This window comes from Bubalus bubalis, chromosome 3 (assembly GCF_019923935.1).
Source record: "Bubalus bubalis isolate 160015118507 breed Murrah chromosome 3, NDDB_SH_1, whole genome shotgun sequence".
Classification (NCBI taxonomy): domain Eukaryota; kingdom Metazoa; phylum Chordata; class Mammalia; order Artiodactyla; family Bovidae; genus Bubalus; species Bubalus bubalis.
Window position 1 is genome coordinate 78417861 of NC_059159.1, and position 21952 is coordinate 78439812.

Consider the following 21952-nt stretch of genomic DNA (forward strand, 5'->3'; position numbering starts at 1 on the left):
TTCATGGTTCACGTGTTGCTGAAACCTGGCTTGGAGAATTTTGAGCATTACTTTACTAGTGTGTGAGATGAGTGCAATTGTGCGGTAGTTTGAGCATTTTTTGGCATTGCCTTTCTTTGGGATTGGAATGAAAATGCATCTTTTCCAGTCCTGTGGCCACTGCTGAGTTTTCCAAATTTGCTGGCATATTGAGTGCAGCACTTTCACAGCATCATCTTCCAGGATTTGAAATAGCTCCACTGGAATTCCATCCCCTCCACTAGCTTTGTTCGTAGTGATGCTTTCTAAGGCCCACTTGACTTCACATTCCAGGATGTCTGGCTCTAGGTGAGTAGGGGACTGTTTTGTTTGTTTGTTTGCTCTGTGTTTTGTTTTCAGGCTTGATACAATCCTCTTCTCAGTTGTTCATTAACTGCTAAGTTGCTTCAGTCATGTCCAACTCTGTGCAACCCCATAGACGGCAGCCCACCAGGCTCCCCCATCCCTGGGATTCTCCAGGCAAGAACACTGGAGTGGGTTACCATTTCCTTCTCCAATGCATGAAAGTGAAAAATGAAAGTGAAGTCGCTCAGTCGTGTCTGACTCTTCGCAACCCCATGGACTGCAGCCCACCAGGCTCCTCCATCCATGGATTTTCTAGGCAAGAGTACTGGAGTGGCATGCCATCGCCTTCTCCGGTTCATTAACTAGGGCCCTGGAAATGATGATGGCTTCCTCTCTGAAAGTCCAAACACTTTCTATTAGTCATCATCACTGTCAGGGATCCTGTTCCAAACGGCATTATTTTCTACCCATCATGCTGGACTTTCTTGGATATTGACTCCAAGCACAGTAGAGTTTACCATGTTCCTTTGGGCCATGGACAGTGGACTTTTCTGGCTCTGGGAAGAAATAAGACACGTCCAGATGCAGAACCCTAGTCACACCCAGCTCCTGCTCTAATTTTTTTTGCCTAATGAGCCTGAGTTGCTGTGGACCCAACACGCTCCATACATGTGAAATACACATGCATTCCTGCTTCTTTCTTCCCATCCAGGTTTTAGTATTTTGTGCTTATTTTAAGCCTGTACTGCAACTGTTCTATATTTCACCTCCAATCCATGCTACATATCTATGTCAAATTGATCTCCCCCGAGTTTCACTTTCTTTATACTACTCCTTTTCAAAAATACTTTATAGCTTCCTGTTGTCTGAAATAAGCTGAAAAATTGTCAAGCCTGACAAAGAATATCTTTCACATACAGTGTTTTGGTCTATCCAGACATATGTCCTCTGTACTCACTCTACCCCATATACTGATATAACTTTACTGGTCTTTATTCTCTGATCATTTACCTTGACTCTTCCCCGTAACTGAAGGAACCCCAAGCTCCCTATTTCTTCATCTGTTTTCATTTACCTGCTTTTTAAGACTTTTTCCTCCATAACAATTCCCCTTTTAAAGAATTTCACAGTTGAAAGAAACCTTTGAAGGCACTGAGGTCAATAATAGATTTTGTGATCTGCTCTTCTCCAAAATATGTTGACGGTCACATAATTTATGTCTGGTGGCAGGGAAATTAGTACAGGGCTAAAACTGTCTTACCTGTGTATTGTCAGGGTCTGACCCATTTTAGAAAGAGTATATTTTCTTGAAATATCTTTGCTAAATGAATGAATAAATGAATGAGTGACTCTTTCTTAAGGCAGGTGCCGGCAAACATTTCCTGTAAGTGGTCACGTAGTAAATGAATTTGGCTTTGTGGGGTGTATGATCTCTGTCACAACTCCTCGCATCTGCTACTGTAGCAATAAAGCAGACAAAAACAATGTGTTTTTAATGTCTCTAAATAAAAAGCGTAGAATTGGTGGCAAGATTTGGCAGTCTGTAATTCACCAACTTTTGTCTTAAGGCACAAACCATCTCTAAACAGTTTTTAGTATTCTTCCTTAGTTACTTCAAATATCTCTAGGGAAAATTTTATAATGTTTTCTCTGATGTTCCAAAACAGCTCACATGCTTCCTGTGCTCACGTTCAATTCTTTCAGTGATTTCTTGTATTAATGTTATTTTGATTTTCTTTACTAACTTAGCCTTTCTCCTATATTGTGTCCCAATTGTTTGTGGATTTTTCAAAACAAAAAGCAGTACTTCATATTGATATGACTACTGAAAAGCAATTCAAGCTCATTCCCTACCTTACTCTATATGGAACAGATGTAATAATAAAACTTGCCATGGCATTTGTAGGGGAGAACTTATGCTGTAGCTAGTTCAGAACTCTCATAGCGCAGCTCTATACTCTTATCTAAACTATGGGTTCTCCACCTCTCAGATCCCATGCCTGATGATCTGAAGTGTAGTAATAATAGAAATAAAGTTCACAATAAATGTAATGCACTTGAATCATTCCAAAACCATCCCCACCTCTCTGGTCCATGGAAAAATTGTCTTCCATGAAATTGTCCCCTGTGGCCAAAACGGTTGGAGACTTCTAAATTCTAAACCATTCTATATTATGTAGTGTTTGGGGGTAGAGAGGAGTGGAGACTGAATAGAGAGTCTCATAGTTTTACTATATGGCTTTCTTATTTTATTTTGAAAGAGTGATATGAAAGACTAGTTTATAAATAATATCTATAATCTCATTTGCTAAGTCACTTAGGTTGTATCCAACTCTTTGCAACCCTATGGACCATAGCCTTCCAGGCTCCCCTGTCTATGGGATTCTCCAGGCAAGAATACTGGAATGGGCTGCCATTCTCTCCTCCAGGGGGTCTTCCCAACCCAGGAACTGAACCCTGGTCTCTTAGTCTTCGCATTGGCAGGCGGGTTCTTTACCACTAGATAATGATTCTCACCAAATGCATTGTGTTACCTTTATTTCATCACTCAGACACTTGTGATCTTTGTCCCATCCATTCTCTCCCTTTTATTTTATCTTCCCATATACATATTCAGTTACTCACACCAAGATATTTATCAAGTATTTACCACGTTGCTGGTTACAATGCCAAGCACCAGCAACTGGTAGGCTCTTCCTCAATGGATAACAACTATTTTCTGCCTCACTGTGGCAAGTGTCTTTCTTGTCTCAGTTTATCAGATTTTGTCTTGTGTTTATTTATCATGCTAAGCCCTTAGTGCAGCGTTTCTATGGAATCACATGAGTAAACCAAGAATACCATGTATGTTTAAATAGAAGAGTATGATAATGTCACCCAGAGTTAAGAGTGGGCAAATGAAATAAAGGAATTAGTGATCTGGAATTTCTTTAGAAACAGCTTAAAGCAATATAATTCCAGACAAGAGATTACAGAAAGATGATGACTGCTGAGTTGAACTGTTTGCTGGTTGTAAAATCCTAACTGCAGTCTCTCAAAATTACACAGAATTAGGTAACAGGATTCTGTGTTCTGATTGTAAAGCCTGCCTGAAGTAATATTTTACTGGACCATAAATTGTTCAGACTACATTTCATGCCTGATAAAATCCTTACATTTATGGTAGAAAATTTAAGCCTTTGTTCTGTAACTAATCTTTTAAGTTTTCCAAAACAGAGCAGTTTGGGATTTTTTTTTTTTTTCCCTAGAAAATGGCATGACTAAAAGAATACTGTTCTTCAAAAATAGACTAGCATAATTAGGAATTTTTCTCAAATTATCTTTGAAATTAGTCTTGAATTATATTTTGTAGGTTTTCTAGACAAGAGGACTGGAGTGGGTTGCCATTTCCTTCTCCAGGGGCTCTCCCCGACCCAGGGATTGAACCTGGGTCTCCTGCATTGCGGGCAGACGTACCATCTGAAACACCAGGGAAACCCTATATATGCACAGATACATACACATATGTGCATATATATTTTAATATAATGTTATAAATTCATAAATGTAGATATACAGATAGAGATTTCTGTATCTACTAATTTATCTCAGTCTGGAATTTAAGAGACATAAATAGATTAGATTAATATTCCTACAGCAGTATAATTGTAGTCATTGGGTAACACTGAAGAATGCTTTTTAATTTACAGGTTTAAACATATCATTATCAACTGTGTTTACTGCCTAGATAAAAATATGTTGAAAATTAGATTAAACTGTTCTCTGTGGAAGATGGGAAGATCAGATGAATAAGGATATGGACTTTAGATCCAGTCATATCTGTGTTCAATTCTCAGTTCCATGTATTCTGAATTTGTATTCTTGCTTTAGGTCAGTTTTCCAAAGAAACAGACTCTGAGATGGAGGTTTTGATGTAGGAAGTTTGTTGAAGAGTGTATTTGTGTTTAATTATAGGTGTCCCAGAAGGCCAAAGAGGGGCCTGGTCTTTCTACCCATATGAGTGAAAGAAAGTGAAAGCATTAGTCTCTCAGTCAAAGCACTTAGCTGGTCACTTTGCGACCCCATGGACTGTAGCCCACCAGGCTCCTCCATCCATGGCATTATCCAGGCAAGAATACTGATGTGAGTTGCCATTCCCTTCTCCAGGGGATCTTCCCAACCCAGGAATCAAACCCGGGTCTCTTGCATTGCAGGCAGATTCTTTACCATATGAGCCACCAGGGAAGCCCTTGTATCTGTATAAGGATCAGTCATTAGAAGTGAGCTGCCTGTGGGAAGGTGAATGATCTTGGGTCAAGCACTTCCCTTTGGTGGAATGAGGACAATCCCCAGAGAAAGAGTCACTGTGAGCCACCAGGAACCAGTACTTCTGGCAGCTGGGGGATGAGTGCCTTGTCCTGAGGGAGATCTGGGTTCTGTCCTGCAGCATCTACCATGTCTATTCCTGTGACTCTTGGCTCTTCATGCTTCATGTATTACATTTATCGCATCTTGGAACAGCCCCTTCAGCATTCTGGTAAGTCTCCTTTCCTGGCAAAGCCCCTAAGAGGAAGGTTAGAACTCCAGCCCATACCAGTGCAGCTAGTTTCAAGGACACAGCTGAGAACTACTCTCCTTTTATTCTTTTCTTTCTTCTATTAACTGTCCTAGGGTATCCTTAACCAGCACTTCTACTGATCCATGAGTGGTCTCAACCCCTCCTCACAAGTCCCTTCTTAGTCCATGGCTGCTGCACTTGTCCATTTATTATCAAAAACAGGGAAATACCAAGAAATTCCCAGTGAATCACCTGAATACTACAAATTCTTCCCTGCCCTTGTTATCTGACAGTAGCCCCTCTTCCTGATGATGATCACTTATCCCTAATCGTACGACTCCTCTCTTTGTGTCAGTCTCCTAGCACAAGGAACCCAACGTACTTGGATATGAGGTACATCCTAAAGTTCAGTAAGACTCCTCCTGTGTCCTCTCATGAAGCGTGTGCGTGTGCTTAGTCAATCAGTCATGTCCGACTCTTGCAACCCCATATGCTGCAGCCCGCCAGGCTTCTCTGTCCATGGCATACTCCAGGAAACAATACTGGAATGGGTTGTCATTTCCTTCTCCAGGGGATCTCCCCAACCCAGGAAACAAACCCGGGTCTCCTGCATTGCTGGCAGACCCTTTACTGACTGAGCTATGAGAAAAGCCCCTCATGAAGCATACTCCCTCTGAAAACCAGGATCTCTAGACGCAGAGAGTTTAAATTTGTGGGTTAGAAAGCACAGATTCCCCATTTAGGCCACTGGGAGTGATGTAAGTTTTGACTACTTCTACTTCCTCCCCTTGTTTCCTAGACCCATGTAATCTGTCTACTGGAATGTGTGCATGCGAGCATGCTCAGTCATGTCCAACTTTTTTGGAACCCATGACTATAGTTTGCTAGGTTCCTCTGTCCATGAAAATTTCCAGACAAGAGTACTGGAGTGGTTGCCACTCCCCATTCCAGGGCATCTCCCTGATGCAGGGATTGGTCTTCTATGTCTCCCACATTGGCAGGCAGATTCTTTACCACTGCATCATCTGGGGAGTCCTATCTATTGGAGATGAAATACCAAAGAATGGTCATGGGTTAGTGCTTCCCACATCCTTTACATGGCACCCATCATCACAGGACATCATTTCCAAGCTGGTGCTACAGCTGCCCCTCCAAAAGGCTATTCCATATGTCTGTCAGGCCAGCAGTTTCTAGCTCATGCCATATGTATCAGGATAGGTGGATCCCATGATTATATATACACTGCTGACTTCCACTGTACTTTCATTGGTCAGAGGTAATATTATGCCATGTTGTGTACTGATGAATCAGGTACTCTATAGGCCCTTGGATAACAGTGATGAATAAGGCTCTGCTGGCAGATAAGCAAACCCTTATTTAGAACTGGTTTTAGTTCAGGTCAAAATGAATCACTGTTCTTAAGGTGGCAGGAGTCCAGTGTCATAATCAGCTTTCTATTACGTGGCTGGTTGGGCTCCCTATGGATAGTGCTGAAATTGAAGCTCAGCACGGATCCCTGTTACTGCCAAGGTAGGCAGCTCATCAGCCTTTATGGGGCTGTGGGGAAATAGAAATATATATTGTGTGGCCTGAATCAAATAGATGGCCTCCACCAAGAGAGCAAAGGGAAGGTTATTCTAAGGCCTAAAAAAGAAATATAAGAGAAAAATGGAACTTCTTGGGCAAGGATAAGAAACAGGAATCAGAAGCTAACAGAAGGACCAAGACTAGATCCCAGAATTGTTTAAGCTGCATAAGATGGTGGTAAGCCAGTGGCTAGAATGTGGTCTACTAACATCTCACTAATTTATGTACTTATTATTCTTTCTTTTTTAATTTCCTATTTTGTTTGCCCTTAATTTCCATGGTTCCATTTCATCTTCATTACTTTTTGGTGGACTAGTTGATTTTCCAAGTTAAAAGAACAGAGACCAACTTGGAAAATTTGGGCAAATTAATCACCTCAGATATGATTCATTTTCCTTATTAAGAAAATCACAGTGAAAGTATTTGCCTGAAGAGTTATGAGATAAAAAAGCATATCTACAAAGTACTGTGTATGGTAGCTCCTCAATCACTTCTTGTTAATTTTGAAAAAGTCCTAAGCAACTGCTGCTGAATTCCTAAGGGGGAAATGATAGGCCTCCCCTCTTTGTTCGGGGCACTGGTTGTAGAGATCTGGCAAAGTAGGAATAAGTCAGAGAAATGAGATGAGTTAGTAGAGATCCACTTCCCATGTTCCTAGGAGCTCATGTAATCAGATTCAGTGATTGGCCATGAATTTTATTTTTTGAAATAGTATAATTTTTACGTTAACTTTGGGATGTTCTTGATTTACTAGCTCTGTGATGTTAGGTAAATTCTTTAATACTTGTGGACCCTAGAAAATTTTAATAAAAATGTTAGTTACCTTATGGGCTTGGTAGGTAGGGTAAATGAGAAATGTGTGTAATTCACATATAACTGTACATAATATCCCATATGTCATATGCATGGCAAACTGATTGTGTCATGTCTACCATATAACAAATGCTATTATTATTATGGTTTCCCAGAATACATATCTGAGATCCCAACAGGATGTTTTATTTCAGTGTTTTTCCCTCACCTCCCCATTCCTCAAAGAGAACAATGACTACAAAACATCAGTTGGGTAAATAGTGCATTATCATAATTACAATTTCCCTGAGAAAAGTGGCTTGCAGTTTGAATATTCAGTATCACAATTGCAATTTCCATAAGGAATGTAGAACAGTTATTATAAACAGCACAATGATCACTTGGTCCATAAGGGAGAATAGATTATCGGGGGAGTGAGAAGAGATGGGTAGCACGAGCCTGTGTTCTAATTAGCATTCAAGGGTAGAAACACAGGACCCGAGAATAAGTTGTAATAGCCTCTTAAAGCACTTTTGTCTGAATTTATCAGTCTTCTCATGATGCAGAATTCCATAGGTTGATTAAGTCCTGCCTATGTAATTTTTCCTTATATCTAATCATTTTTAGTAAACATCCCCCCTGTATCTTTCCTCATTGTCATTCATGATTGCTATGCCCCTAAGAAATTTTAAAAAGCAAACTAACAAAATACAAAAAGCACAAAATATTTTAAAAAATAGTTTAAGGGGAGAAAAAGTTTCATCAGAGGGTTTCTCTCTTCACAGTTAAATGTGTCTCCTTTGTCAAGGGAAAAAATGCTAAAAGTTTTTTTTTTAACAAATGCTATTTTTACTGCTGTTGCCTTAATTGGCTTTCATTTAAATTTCCTTTTTTTCCCCCCTGTCTTTTTTATTTTTTGCAGGTGATATGAGAAAAACAGAATGCAGCTTTCAAGGTTGGTACTTTTCATGATGTTTTAACACCTCTTATTAATATGAAGCAGAGTATGAAAGAAGCAGAGTGTCCTTAGTTTTTCACAGGTAGTGATTAGAAACCATTATGCTTTTATTTTTTTCACTCGTGGATGGAGAAGTACAACATAAATTGTTACAAAGCACAATGTAGCAACTGAATATAATCTGATAAAATCCTTGGCAAAATTGTGAAATTTGAAATATTCAATGGTTTTCTACTCTATTCCTTCATCATGCCATCCATCCACCATTCATATTTTTTTTTTCAGTGAATACTTATTACATACATACTGCATACAAGGCCCTGTGGCCTGATTTTCCTCTATTCATACCGTGTTTGGCTCAGTTCAGTTCAGTCGCTCAGTCGTGTCCGACTCTTTGCGACCCCATGAATCACAGCATGCCAAGCCCCCCTGTCCATCACCAACTCCCGGAGTTCATTCAGACTCATGTCCATCGAGTCAGTGATGCCATCCAGCCATCTCATCCTCTGTCGTCCCCTTCTCCTCCTGCCCCCAATCCCTCCCAACATCAGAGTCTTTTCCAATGAGTCAACTCTTCGCATGAGGTGGCCAAAGTACTGGAGTTTCAGCTTTAGCATCATTCCTTCCAAAGAAATCCCAGGGCTGATCTCCTTCAGAATGGACTGGTTGGATCTCCTTGCAGTCCAAGGGACTCTCAAGAGTCTTCTCCAACACCACAGTTCAAAAGCATCAATTCTTTGGGGCTCAGCCTTCTTCACAGTCCAACTCTCACATCCATGCATGACCACTGGAAGCTGACCTTCACCATATTCCCAATCCCACACATTTTTCCAATGTTCCTTGATATCTCTGACAATAAACCTTCACCTATTATCACAGATCTTCAATTTAACTTGCTATATCTGATACACGAGCAGTGTTTCCAGCACATTGCTCAGTTATGCACTCAGATATGTCCCAAATAATTGAGAGAAAACCATTATGGTGGAGAGAAAACCATTAGTGTGACAATGAGCAAATAACTCCTCTCTTCATACTAATAAACTGTATGATGTTTTTTACTATTATGTGAGATGCATTGCTATTTATAGATTACTATAACATAGTTTAGGTGGACTTCCCTGGTGGCTCAGATGGTAAAGCGTCTGCCTACAATGTGGGAGCACCCCACTCCAGTACTCTTGCCTGGAAAATCCCATGGATGGAAGAGCCTGCTAGGCTACAGTCCATGGGGTTGCAAAGAGTCGGACATGACTGAGTGACTTTCTTCTTCTTTCTTATAACATAGTTTAGTAGTAATCTATTTATTGTAATCTATAATATCAGTTATCTTTTCTCAAAAGTCTGGCTATAGGCCTTCTTTCCCTATACAATTTAAGCAATCTTAAGACTTTCAGGAACAAGTGTGTTATTACATTGTATTTGAAAACAAGCAAGGCATTCAAAATACACATGAAATGGCTCCTTTGTAAGAATGGCAGTGGTAGATTGAACCAAACTTCGTGGGAAACAGAGACTGAAAGTTTTCTGCTAATTTTTCTCTGCTAAATCAGCAGTGGTTAGTGAATAGAAATTTATAAACTCATGCTCTAAATATTGTTTTAATTTTGAGGGAATGTTCCTATTGTTTTATTATCATGAACATTATTATATTTACTTAAAAGAGGCTTTCTAATTTTCCTTACTAAAATTGATTTCCTGTAAAGCATTAAAAGAAAAAAAAAAACAAAACAAAACAAAACTGAAGTCTTGAGGTCCTCAACAGAAAATTCTGCTGCCAGAGGTTTTCACAAACATAACTTTCATAATTGGAAGGGACTCTAGTGACTATCTGCCAATCTAATTTAACTCATTTAATCTAAAGAAGTCTAAATTATCTCAGCCATTAATCTATGTAATTATAATACTTACTGGGAAGTGCTGAGTAGTGGCTGAGAAGTTGGTCTCTCAAATCAGCATGCCTGAGTTTGAATGTTATTTACCCATATATTTTTTGCATATTGAGCCAGCTTATTAACATCTCTTGTCCCTGCTTTCTTCAGTTGTAAAATGAAAGAAATGAGACTACATTCTTCATAAGGTTGTTAGAGAATAAATGGGACTGTGTGTTTACAAATCACTTTGACATATTGTAAGAATACAGTAAATGATTGTTGCCATTATTATTACTTTTCTATTATTACTGTTATTACAAAGCAGGCAGCATCTTCACTTCTCTGAAATAAACTTCTCTATGGACATGATCTTTCATTTTCCCCATCAGAGATGTATGTATTCACCTTATGGTCACATTTGGTTGCCTGTGAAATTATAGATAACCTGGGACTGTCTATCAAGTTAGGACATCTTCTGGTAGCAAACAGTATCTACTTTTTTTTTCTAAATATAAGATTTTGATAAACATCACCAAGGTGAGAAAAGTAAGCAATCTGAGTGATTGCTGGGGGTGGGGTAGGAGTGGAGAACAGAATGAGTGATAGCAAGAAGGAAGTCATTGGAAGGAGAGATTTGGTGCCAACTTCCAAATCTCACTCGGACAGAAACTAGTATTGTCTGTGCCTTTGTGTGCGGAGAGCTCCTTCATTCATGGTGATGTGAGGCCTGATAGATGGACGGGAGGTTGATGAAGATTGGTGGAAGAGAGGAAACCTGCAGGAAAGATTGGAAGTTATTATTCCATGGCAATAAAAATGGCAAAGTGGAAGAATCATATAAAAGAATGCAGCTAGAGCCCCTTTCTCTTGGTGAGACCTACAGAGTGTTTTATGTAGCTGGCATCCAGGCATATTAGAGGAAAGCCATCCCTCCCTCAGTGGAGACTGGTCACTGACCCCAGACCGTGTCACCAACATGCAAAGGCCATCCAACAGGAGCCTCTTGGTGCCGGGGCTCAGGGTAAGCCCAAATGCAAGAGGTTGGAGTGAACAGATCCTACTCTGTTCAGCCTCTCTCAGTGAGGCAACAGACACCCCAGGGTCCACCAGGCTGATGGCATAAGGAGGGGAGATTTGTCAGCTCCCCACAAAAATCCTTGGATTCATCTTGACACATGTTCTGGCAAGTATGTATACAGGTTAAACTTTGACCTTTCATAGAGAAAGAGCCTGCTTTGATCCAACAGGAAAAAATGGCACTTCTAATTCAGTGTCATAGAAACTGCCAGGTATTTCATAATCCAAGTAAAGCAGGATAGTACTGAAAGGTCTTCATCTGGCCTCTGAGTTAGCAAGACTCAAAACCTAATTTATAAACACACACGGGTAAAGGGGTAGCACAGCTCTGTAGTCTCAAGTAGTCTCATCCATCAGTGTCTGAAACATCACGGGGTGCCACGCAGTTATGGTCTTCACACTGACTCCACTGCTGCTGCTGCTAAGTCGCTTCAGTCGCGTCCGACTCTGTGCGACCCCATAGACAGCAGCCCACCAGGCTCCCCCGTCCCTGGGATTCTCCAGGCAAGAACACTGGAGTGGGTTGCCATTTCCTTCTCCAATGCATGAAAGTGAAAAATGAAAGTGAAGTCGCTCAGTCGTGTCCGACCCTCAGCGACCCCATGGACTGCAGCCTTCCAAGCTCCTCCATCCATGGGATTTTTCTGCAGGAGTACTGGAGTGGGGTGCCATTGCCTTCTCCAACTGACTCCACAGTACATGATAAAACAATTATCTCTAATCCTGTGGAAACTACAATGGTCAAGGAGGAATTGAAAGAAAAAAATCATGATGGTCCCAGACCCATCTCAAGGAAATACTGACATTTTGATTGAACCTGCCTGTGACATCTAGTCTATCCCTACATTATCCCTGAGCACTCTGTCCCTTATATACACAGGAGTTTCTGATGACTTGTGTGATCCCCTGTAGGTCTGCTCATGCCCTTCTCATGAAAGGGAATCCATTACAGACTTGTATATCTAAAAAGTACTTTAAACTAGTATTCATTTTAGCCTTTTTTTCCCTCAAATAATGAAATTCAGGCACATAGAAGTTAACTATCCTAAGTCATGGAGTACACTAGTGTCCAAATAAGGACCACAATCACATTGCCTTACTCACTCCTGAACCTCAACCACCAAGCAGTCCTTCACCAAGACAGGAAGGTCTTGTTTGGAATGGAAACTATTTCTGAAACACTGCATTCTATACCATCCTGGGGTCTGAAATTGTCATTCATCTTCTGTTGTTAAGCCCTTCTCAAAGGGTCTTACTTCCCTGACTATATCAAGAGTTCCGTAAGGGTAGAGCTCATCGCTACAATCTCTGTGCATTTTAACCATATTTAGAAAGTTCTAAATCAGTAAATATTGTACAGCTTATTTTGATCTAAGCCTTGTCAAGAGCACTGAACCCTCACCTCTTCCAACTAGCTGAGTTCTATTTACATTACTTATAGAAGACCCTCCCCCTGAAGGTGACCAAAAAGCAAACACATATGATTAGGCTTTTGTTTTGCTCTGGGGTTGTCTAGGGGTTGCTTTGTTTTCAACTTTACTATGGGATTAGAGAAAGAATGAACATATCAAAAAATTAACTCATTGAAATAGTCTCTACTGGCATAAATGTATATTTTAGGACAAGAGTGTAGGGAAGGTAGTCAAAAAGAAATGTTTAATCCATTCCATTGAGCTGAATTACTTGGGCTTAGTGACTTACAAGCTGAATCATTAGAGCAAATGGTAAAGATAGAGAAGGCCTTTGGAAAATGTGAATGTATCTTTGAGCAGATAGCAAGAAGGGTCCATCCATGTTCAGTCGCTCAGTTGTGTCTGACTCTTTGCAACCCCATAGACTGTAACCCACCAGACTCCTCTGTCCATGGGATTTCCCAGGCAAAAATACTGGAGTGTGTTGCCATTTCCTTCTCCAAAGAAGAGTACAGAGACTGAATGTTATTAGAATGAAAAGTCTCCATATTTTTCAAATATAGAAGAAAGATTGCAAATAAAAAAAACACAAATTTCCTGTTTATTACAGAGTCTAAATCTAATTTATCTTTGTCCTTCCTGTGTATGTGAAAATAGGATGTAGGTTTATTTCCATGTCAGGACTCTTTAGTACTAGGATTCTTTCACACCAGGAACATTGTGTTTAGATTTGAGTACCACAAATTTAGACAGCTATAAAAATATATATATTTTTTTTCCTTGCTTTTAAATAGAGTGTTATTCAAAAAGCACAGATTAGATAATGATTATTAATTAAAGAGAATTCTGATATTCACTTGACTCTTTCATAGATCATTTAAGATGATCAAATTAATAACTCCTTTTCCCATCTCTCCTTTATTTACAACAGGCAATATTTTGAATGTTTTCAGAAATCAAAATATTAAACTCCTCTTATGCCCCAGTTCTCACAATTTTGTTGTGTATATCTCTTTCTCTTCTTCCAACATTTGATTATGTTGTTCAACCTGGATTCTCTGCCTAAACCTTCCTTCTGTCTCTCCCATCAGTCTGATTTTATCTTGGCACATTATCCAGATTTTTCAGTGAGAGAAATTAAAATCAAAACAGACTCTGGAAATACTAAGGGTAGTCACATGTTAGTAAATCTTGTCTCAGCCATTTATATTCTGTATATGAGTATACATTTAAATACATATAAGTGCATGTATACTTGTATGCATGTACAGTAAGGAGGATGGTGATGGACTCAGACTTGCACTGTTAGTAGCAGTTAGGCAGAGGAAGCATGTGTAGTGGGCAGAGAACTGGATTCACTTCTAATTGAATCCATTGGTGAGGTATTATTAGGGTAATACTACTGTATCATTACAGCACTGCTCAATTTAAATGTATTTTTGATACAACTAATTGTGTAATTTACTCTAGCATTAAATCTTGGTCTTACCTTGGGATTCATTTCTCTTTTCTTATTTTTTCCTGGTTTGTTTGCTTATTTATTTATTTTCATGTTGATCTTCGTCATAAAGGAGCCAAGTCAGGTGAATGATCCCAGCTTAATATGTGACAGAAAGCAGTGAGTCTTCCACCATCCATTTGCATTCCCTTCTTGAAGAAGCTGAGAAGTGTGTTAGCTGTTTTCAAATATATGAAGGGGTCTCAGGTGGAGAAGGCAATGGCACCTCACTCCAGTACTCTTGCCTGGAAAATCCCATGTTCAGAGGAGCCTGGTGGGCTGCAGTCCATGGGGTCACTGGGAGTCGGATACGACTGAGCGACTTCACTTTCACTTTTCACTTTCATGCATTGGAGAAGGAAATGGCAACCCACTCCAGTGTTCTTGCCTGGAGAATCCCAGGGACGGGGGAGCCTGGTGGGCTGCCGTCTATGGGGTCGCACAGAGTCGGACACGACTGAAGCAACTTAGCAGCAGCAGCAGCAGCAGCAGCAGGTGGAAGACAGATCTGATTAAGCCTATGGTACCAAGTGATAAAGTAAGAAGCCAGAAGGATCGCAGAAACATATCCAGCTAAATATAAGGAGGAACATTACTATAAAACATGTTGTACCCAAGGCACGGGTAACTTGTGAGTTCCTCCATGGTAGTCTTTCCAACATAGCCTCAGGATCATGAACAGGGGTGAAATACAGAGGAAATGCTAACACTAGGGGGTCAACCAGTTAATGTTCTCCATTCTTTCCTCCATGGCCCTGATGATGCTATGTCCTGTGTCCACTCCACATATGCAGAGACCAGCAGAGAGGTGGGGTATAGCTCTTTTAGTACAGTGGCTGCAGAGATTTAAGAGAAAGCAATAGGCTTTGATTGCTTTCAGCATTAAGAAAAATGCAAAAAAAAAAAAAAAAAACCCAAACCAGAATTGCAACCATCTCAGCCAAATGTAACCCTAGATTTAACACTGAAAAAGTTTGAAGACTCCCATAAACTTCAAGGGCAGACTTCTAACATCTCATTTGAAAGAAGTGCAGCTCTCTTGGGAAAGGACAGACCCAGCGTTCGTTTGCTATGGAATCCATCCTCATCACACATGCAAGCAGAAACTGATTTGTTTAATTCCTCCACCTGGACACACCCTTCTTTTCTCTCCTCTCTCTGCTCTAAGGCTTCTGCGTGCATGCTAAGTCGCTTCAGCCGTGTTCGACTCTTTGTGACCCTATGGACTGCAGCCCACCAGGCTCCCCTGTCTATGGGATTCTCCAGGCAAGAATACTCATGTGGGTTTCCCTGTCTTTCTTCAGGGGATCTTCCTGATCCAGGGATCGAATCTGCATCTCTTAAGTCTCCTGTATTGGCAGGTGGGTTCTTTACCACTAGCACCACCTGGGAAGCCCTCTAAGGCTCCTGGGTTAGTCTCAAACTAGGTACACTTTCCATAGGCTGAGGAGGAGGGAAAAACTGGGCTCCTGACTGTTGGGGACTTTGCTCTTAGCTCTTGTTCTGATTCTTTAACACTGAAAGTGAAGGTTAAACTCCCACACAAGTGAAAAATCCCTACCCCAAACCACTCTTTGCTTTCTGTGGCCTCGTCTTTTTCTGGCCCTCCCTGGCTTAGCTTTCTCCCAATTTCCTTCAGTTGCCCTCCTCTTCCCATGCTGCTGCTGCTTCTCCCCTCACTCAGGCCAGCCAGAGCCCCCTTTTAGACAGCAGTGTGGCTCCAGGATCTAGGATGTTGCAGATTTGCCATCTACTAATGGCCCTTCTTGTTCTGCTATGAAGCCTGTTTCAAGATGGAGCTTCCCAAGTAGTGCTAGTGATGAAGAACCTGCCTGCCAGTACAGGAGATATAAGAGACAAAGGTTCAGTCCCTGGGTTGGGAAGGTCCTCTAGCGGAGGGAATCGCAGCTCACTCCAGTATCCTCGCCTGGAGAATCCCATGGACAGAGGAGCCTGCTGCATTACAGTTCCATGGGGTCACAGAGAGTCGGACATGACTGAAGCGACTTATTATGCACTGCTTGAAGATACGGGCCACCTCTGTAGCCCAGATCCAGTTCTTACCTTTTAGCCATATTTATATTAGCCATCCCTTCCCTGGCAATTAATTCCAGTTGATTAATTCCAATTAATTTTTCACATTGTGATCCAAGTGGCATTCCAGTCTTCTGTCCTGTTCTCCTACCAAGCTACTTTGTTCCAGCCACACTAAGCTATTAAGAATGCCCTTCCCCCTTATCTTCTCACAGACACACACTGGCTAAATGGAACTCAAATAAGTCTTCTTCCTCTGTGAAATCTTCTACTTTCCTATTCAAGCTTGAACAGGAATCCTTGTGTGTTTCTAGGACATTAGGCTCATACTTACATCGTAACACTTAACGTGTTGTGTTACAATTTATCTTTTTGTAAGTTTATCTTCCCTATTTGTTTGCTCAAATAAAAGTATCCTTTTTCTTTTTGGTATTCACAGTACCTAGCCTAGTGTGTGATTCATAGCAAGAACTCCATAGATGTTATTTGAATGAATGAAATAAATAAGTAAATGAATGAGGATATATACTATAATATGTGCCTTTTTAAACAACTGATCTAGAGAATTAGCTGTTAAACAGAGAAAGCTTCAGTAGGCATCTTGAACATCTGGACAATTGTAATGCAAAATACTTACTCAGAAGGCAAAGAGATGGTCTCTTTTCCTGTGAAAATATAAAACCAGTTTTGTTTCAAGGAAAATTACATTGGAAAAAAAAAAAACTGTCTACAGTAGAAGAGACTAAGTTCATCTCTTCAGAGACATTCCCTTGTCTTTTTATATTACAAGAGTGAACAAGATTTAAACCATGCAGTCGGTGTGATGATGTTGCCAGACAGCTAATAAAGAGGAAGATTAGAGCGTTGTATAAAATGGCAGGTGCCTCGGCCGATTCCCCGTCTTAGACATTAAACACAGAATAAAGTGATGCTGTTTCCTGTGGACCACCAAAAGTGCTTGATGTCAGCTTCAGCAGCATGGTGCCATTTTGACTGTGGTGTTCATCTTACCTAGTATCCCAGTTTGAAAGCAATATAGAGGAAAAATAAAGCAAACAGCAGTAGATGGTTCTCAGAGCAGAGAGACAGCATCTGAAAACAACCAAACTCTTGCACAAAAGAATGAAAAAATATTTCTACTCAGTCATGGATGGTACATCCTTTGCTCTCATAGAATAGCCTATAATATCTAATCATGCAAAGCATCTCAGTGAGTCAGAGGGAGTCTAGGGGGACTGCATTCTATAGTTCACAGTATATTTCAGTCTCTGAGGAAGCTTAGAATAACTACTATTTTAAAACAGAAGAGAAATAAAGTGGTAATATTTCTCCTCACATGACCGAGAGAAAATAGAGAAATTACGTTTTTGTACCTAACGGACATAATTACAACACATATTTCCTCTTCTGAGCTTTCTTTAACAAAAAGGCAATTTCAAAACAATCTCCTGTTTGGGGATAAAGGCAGTGCTGGAAACATAGTGTGAATATGGGCTCGGAAGAAGAACAAAGCAGAGACAGACGCAGATCATACAGTGGAGAAGGGTTTGGGTTTAGAAAGGAAGAAAGGAGAGAAGCATTTCTTAGCACTTAGTAAGTACTGAGCATTGTGCTAAGGGCTTTGCAAAGAATATATCTTCGTGTACGTTTGTCTAATGGACATAATACAAATGTAACAACACAGCAGGGTATATAGTATAAAAGGTTATTGTAGGAAAAACCGATCTTATATATAAAGCATCAATACATGTAGAAGAGTTTTTCAGTTTATACCCAAGAAACTCAGACAACACATCACACAATTTTGGACATATTTTCAGGTCTTAGACATGGGAGCCAAATCCAGGAGTCCAATTCTTTATAGGAAAGGAAGCTGAGTTTACAAAGGGTGCAAAACTCCTTAAGCCTTCAAAATATAGGTATGGATGTAGATATATAGTATGGCATGTATATAATTGCGTACAATATTTCAATCGTATCTTATTTATCATATAACAAAATATCTCTACACAAAAATCATTGTCAGCCTAAAGATATCTAATGAATATAGAACAGAAGTTTCAGAAATTAATCATGAAGACACTAGTAGAATTTCTTTTTAAATACAGTTTGTCTGAAATAAAGAATTTTTTCAAGTGAACATACCCACGTAGTCTCGTCTAATTAGCTAATGCTAGTGAATCGAATGGGGATGATTAATATGTGACCCAAGGAAAGAAAAATTAAATCCCTATGTTCTACATTTTAGAACTTATTAAACTGAGTTTTTTCATATTTCTCAAGAAACTCAGACCTCTGTTAGTACGGGTATTACCTAAACACTTGTCATTGGGAGCCAGAGATAATCCAGGACTTGGAAGACATGTCTACATGTCCTGTATTGGGTCAAATCAAATTGTACCCCAGCACAGGTTCTCAGCTGGCACTAGCAGTAAAGAAAGTGAAAGAAAGTGAAGTCGCTCAGTGGTGTCCTACTCTTCGCGACCCGTGGACTGTAGCCCACCAAGCACCTCCGTCCATGGGATTCTGCAGGCAAGAATACTGGAGTAGGTTGCCATTTCTGTCTCCAGAGGATCTCCCCGACCCAGGGATCGAACCCAGGTCTCCCACATTGCAGGCAGACGCTTTGGTAAAGAATCTGCCTGCAGTGCAGGAGACATAAGAGACTCAAGTTCGATCCCTGGGTCCAGAAGATCCCTTGGAGGAGCGCATGGCAACCCACCCTGGTATTCTTACCTGGAAAATCCCATGTACAGTCCATGTGATCACACAGAGTGGAACACGACTGAAGTGACTTAGCATGCATGCACACACGAGTGCACACACACAGGGGCTATGCACTGCCACCTCCTGGTAAATAATGGCTGATTCAGCCTGATTTTCTGATGTTCTCACACACTGTTCCTCTTCTCTATTTTCTCATCTTTGCTTTCACTCTCCTCAAAGGACTGATGCATGTGAGTCATGGTTATTTCACTTATACCATTTTTCTGAGAGTCAGCAGAATATAAGCTCTAGAGATGAAGTAGCTGGGCTTGAGTCCCAGTTTTTTCACTTACTTTGTATGTCTTTGGATAAATTGATTAAAATCGCTAAACTTTAGTTTTCTTATCCATAAAGTTGAAAATGCATCCTAACAATTTTATGAATATGAAATATAAAAATCTATTTATCATGCTTATTGTGCATAGATACTCAGTTGCTACTAATATTATAATTTTGTTAATGCTAGGAGTAGTGTCCAAACTTGTAGACTTCCTCAGCACCCATATGTTTAAGTACTTCCTTCAGTTCTGACTTAGAACATGAAATGTAGCAGACATCTTTTCTTTTGCTCAGATGCTGGAAGAATTAGAACCAAAATAATACTGTCAGAATAAAAAAAATATATATATATGCATATATATGTGTGTGTGTGTATATATATATATATATATATAAATAATATCTTTTTAAAGCACTTTTAATTTATCTTAGCTGCTAGAAGAATTCGAGTCCAATTCAAAGCCAAGTGACTTTCCTGACAGGCTTGGTTTTTGTGTTCTGGTTCTTGTTAGTCAGTCTTCGTACTTGGTTTATTCATAATTTGTACATGTTCAGTTGTATTTGACTTCTTGTTGTCAGTCTCTAACTTGTGTCTGACTCTTTGCAGCCTCATGAACTGCATCATGCCAGGCTTCCCTGTACTTCACTATCTCTCTGAATTTGCTCAAACTCATGTCCATTGAGTCAATGATGCTATCCAATCATCTTATCTGTCACCCTCTTCTCCTCTTGCTCTCAGTCTTTCCCATCAGGGTCTATTCCAGTGAGTCAACTCTTGGTATCATGTGGCGAAAGTATTGGAGCTGTGTTTTCTCACATCCTTTTGAAACAAAATAGCACAATCCTTACTGAAGCCCCAAGAAGTTCTCTGTCTCTGTCTCTCTCTCTCTCTGTAGTGAGAATATACACTTAGTTCGATCTATACCAGTTCTGGACCATTTTGAAATCACATATTCGCATGCCCAGCTCTAGAGATTCTGCTTCTGTATGAAGGGGAACCAGAAATCTGTATTTTTAGCAAATAGTATTTACTTAGGAAATTGAGATTTAAGTGATACTCTATTGCTCTTGGAGAAGCAAATAGAGAAGAGATGAACATGAGTCTGGATTCTAAAGCAGAGCCAATCACAAGATGTGTGACCTTCAGAAAGCACTCAACCTAAGATTCAGTTTCTTCATCTTTACAAGAAGTCTATAAAAGTCTGTTTTACTGAACTCATAAAGTTACTGTTAAAAAATGCATGAAATAATGTGTGCAACAGAAAGAAAAAAAAAATTGTAAAATGATTAAATAACCATCTAGTTTCACAGTCTAGGAAAGGAGAAAAAGAGCTTTGCTGAAGCAGATAGCTTTTTCTGGTTTGAAAAATCAAGGCCCTAAGCTGTGACCCGGAGAAGGCAATGGCACCCCACTCCAGTACTCTTACCTGGCAAATCCCATGGACAGAGGAGCCTGGTAGGCTGCAGTCCATGGGGTCGCCAAGAGTCGGACATGACTGAGTGACTTCACTTTCACTTTTCACGTTCATGCATTGGAGAAGGAAATGGCAACCCACTCCAGTGTTCTTGCCTAGAGAATCCCAGGGACGGGGGAGCCTGGTGGGCTGCCGTCTATGGGGTCGCACAGAGTCAGACACGACTGAACTGACTTAGCAGTAGCAAGCTGTGACCTTGACTGCTCTAAATAGAATAGATACAGGGGATCTAGAACAGTGCCTTAATCATGGCTCATGATTCATTATAGGATTATGAAATCAGTTTAGTGATGGCTCCAGCATTTTTTATTTTTTAAATCAAAAAAGTGGTAGAATATTTAAATATTGCTTTCTGTTTACGGTCATTACAGAATATCTATCCCCCCATGTTGCACAATACATTCGTAAGTCTTTCTTAGATCCAGTAGTTTGTGCCTTCCACTCCTCACTCCTATATTCCTTCCCACCCTGTCTCCCCACTGGTAACCACTAGTTTGTTCTCTGTGAGTCTGCTTCTTTTTTCTTATATACACTAGTTTTCTGTATTTTTTAGACTCCACAAGTAAGTGATATTATACAGAATTTTTCTTTATCTCATTCACTTAGCATGCTGCTGCTGCTAAGTTGCTTTAGTCGTGTCCGACTCTGTGCGACCCCATGGACAGCAGCCCACTAGGCTCCCCTGTCCCTGGGATTCTCCAGGCAACTTAGCATAATGCCCTCCAAATCCGTATGTTAGTGCAAATGGCAAAATTTCATTCTCTTTAATAGCTGAGAAGTATTCCACTGTGTGCGTGTGTGTGTGTGTGTGTGTGTGTGTGTGTGACATCTTATTTATCCATTCATCTGTTGATGGACCCTTAAGCTGCTTCTGTATCTTGGCAAATGTAAATAATGCTGATATGAACATTGCCAGGGTGGAGGCATATATTTTTTCAAATTAATGTTTTCAGTTTTTTCAGATATATATGCAGTCATACAAATGCTGGGTCATGTGATAGTTCTATTTTTAGTTTTTTGAGAAACTTCCACACTGTTTTCTCCAGTGGCTTTACCAATTTACATTCCCACCAACAAAGTATGAGGGGTTCCCTTTCTCCATTTCTTTGTAATATTAGCCATCCTGACTGGAATGGAATGGATATGATAGGATAAGACAGGGCAGAACAGGATAAGCTAGGATAGGATAGGGTTGGACAGACTACAGGATAGAAAATACCATAGCACATCACTTATAGGAAAAAAGAGTTTAAAATATGTTGTCTAATATTTACATATGATTGTTTTCATGCTATCCTACATCTCTGCCTCCAATGCCCTCTCAGTTTATCCCTATATA

The 21952-nt window shown here is 40.1% G+C and overlaps 1 protein-coding gene across 6 annotated transcripts in view; it reads left to right on the top strand.

Moving 5' to 3' along the window:
* The window catches only part of LINGO2 (leucine rich repeat and Ig domain containing 2), a 1154206-nt gene that overhangs the window by 678712 nt on the left and 453542 nt on the right, over window positions 1–21952 (top strand). For 4 of the 6 annotated variants that reach the window (XM_025281406.3, XM_044939737.2, XM_044939738.2 and 1 more), the window contains one exon: window positions 8163–8195. The exons of the other annotated variants lie outside the window; for them this stretch is intronic. The gene's annotated coding sequence lies outside the window, so the exon portion shown is untranslated. The remainder of the gene's footprint in view (window positions 1–8162; window positions 8196–21952) is intronic. 6 annotated transcript variants of the gene reach the window in all.